Genomic DNA, 2617 nt, shown 5'->3' with positions numbered 1-2617 from the left:
GTAGTTAGTCGCTGGTGGCCGTTTCCGTGATGACGGCACCTCCTGGGGCCCCGCCCTCTCGGTTCCAGGCCCGCCTCTTGCGACCCCTACTCCCCACCTGCCCCCTCCCTCGGTCCTCCCAGGGCCCAACCTTCAGTTCAGTCCAGTTCAGTCGCTCAGTCGTGTCCGACAGTTTGCGACCCCATGGACTGCAGCACGCCAGGCCTCCCTGTCCATCGCCAATTCTTGGAATAAGGAATTACCTTAAAGTAAATAATTATATTATGTACATGTAAAACAATACATGAATATGTAAACATTATTTTATATGTAAATATTTATTATGTAAATACATACATTAAAAAGTTACCACAGTATACTACTGTTGATATTTTATCAGTGTTGATATTTCTAAGTGCAGAAACATTCCTTCTCTAGATATCCCTCAGTCCTTTCCCATTTATAAAATAATTGTTTTAAATACTTCCTTTACATTCACTGAGAACATCGTTATTATTTTTGCTAATCACTAGGCCACCAGAGAACTCCCAACAGCCATTATTTCTTCGACTTTTACTTTTCTCCTTCTGGGACTCATGTCACAGATTTTAGACTTTTTGTTACAGTACCAAAGTCCTTCACTATTTTTAAGTCTGTTTTTCCTTATTGTTCAGATTGGGTAGTTTCTATTGTTTCACCTTCAAGTTCACGGATTCTTCTCCATTGCTTTTTTGGGGGGGCGGGAGGGGGAGAATGGTACTTGTACTTTTCAACTTTATTTGGCTCCACTGTGTGGCTTGTAGGATCTTAGTTCCCTAACCAGAAATCAAGCCCACAGCTCCGGCAGTGAGTGCAAAGTCCTAACCACTGGACCTCCAGGGAATTTGGTGTATTTTTCAACTTGAAAAGGTTTTTCTCTACCTTTGAAACCAACTTAAAATGGTTTTCCATTTCTTTATTCTTCAATTGTTTGAAGTTCAAATATTCCATCAATTGTTTCATGTTAATTGCTCATTGACACATTTTTAATGGTTGCTTTTAAATCCTTATCAGTAACTAACATCTCTGTCATCATGGAGTTAACATCCATTGCCTTTTCTCCTTCAGGGTGAAATTTTCCTGATCTTTAGTATGACTGACTATTGACTGAAACATGGGCATTATTAAAGCTCTGTATCTTATTTAAATGTTACAGCACACCTCCTCTAATGGGCATGGAAAGAAACTGCTTCATTACTACCAGGTTATGGGTGGCAGTGAGCGCCATCATCCTAGACCCTCTGCTAATACCCTGGTTGGGAGGAGCTGTGGGGGGTGCCCATTTCTCCTCCTGTGGCCTTCACTGACATCAACTTAAAAGTCCCAGCTCCCTGTTTGGCCTTCTCTGACTCCATCCCTGCAGATTTGGGGGTGCCCCCAGTACAGCCTAGTGAAGGAGGATGCATATCTAGGACTCAACTTGGCATTTACTAGTGAAGGTGAGGCTGCAGTTTTTCCTGTGGTGTTTCACTAGTTTTTTCAGTCTTGTTAAGCTATCCCTTTTCAGGTCCTCACTTGGGTTTTTGGTTGGTTGTTGGTCTGCTTATTCAGCACCCAGCTTGGCATATATGAAGCAAAAAGGAAACCCAGGGAACTCAATGCCAGTCATTCATTGGGTCCCCAGCCAGTCTCTTTTCTTTCCACCTTCCAGTCTTATGTTTTATGTAAAATATACAAGGTTGTATTTAGTGGAAAGGATAGGAATAAAATACTTGCATTCCATCCTCCCATAAATGAATGTAAAATGGTGCAGCCACTGTGGAAATCAAAATGGTTGAGTCTTCAAAAAATTAAAAATAGAACTGCCACATGACCCAGCAATTCCTCTTCTGGGTATATACCCAAAGAGCTGAAAACAGAGTCGTTGAAGAGATTTTGTACATTCACGTTCATAGAATTATTCACACTCGCTAAAACATGGAAACCCAAGTGTCCAACAGATGGATAAGCAAAATACGGTATAGACACACAGCAGAGTATTATTTAGCCTTAAAAAGAAATGACACATGCTACAACATGGATGAACCTTGAGGACATTATGCTAAGTGAAAGTCAATTCAGTTCAGTTGCTCAGTCGTGTCTGACTCTTTGCAACCCCATGAATTGCAGCACGCCAGGCTTCCCTGTCCATCACCAGCTCCCAGAGCTTGCTCAAACTCATGTCCATCGTGTTGGTGATGCCATCCAACCATCTCATCCTCTGTCATCCCCTTCTCCTCCTGCCTTCAATCTTTCCCAGCATCCAGGTCTTTTCCAATTTCGCATCAGGAGGCCAAAGTATTGGAGTTTCAGCTTCAGCATCAATCCTTCCAATGAATATTCAGGACTGATTTCCTTTAGGATGGACTGGTTGGATCTCCTTGCAGTCCAAGGGACTCTCAAGAGTCTTCTTCAACACCACAGTTCAAAAGCATCAATTCTTCAGTGCTCAGCTTTCTTTATAGTTCAAGTCTCACATCTATACATGACTACTGGAGAAACCATAGCTTTGACTAGATGGAACTTTGTTGGCAAAGTAATGTCTCTGCTTTTTAATATGCTGTCTGGGTTTGTCATAGCTTTTCTTCCAAGGAGCAAGTGTCCTTTAAATTTCATAGCT

The sequence above is a fragment of the Bos indicus x Bos taurus genome, chromosome 5, assembly GCF_003369695.1.
Source record: "Bos indicus x Bos taurus breed Angus x Brahman F1 hybrid chromosome 5, Bos_hybrid_MaternalHap_v2.0, whole genome shotgun sequence".
Classification (NCBI taxonomy): domain Eukaryota; kingdom Metazoa; phylum Chordata; class Mammalia; order Artiodactyla; family Bovidae; genus Bos; species Bos indicus x Bos taurus.
This window is presented reverse-complemented; position numbering follows the sequence as displayed.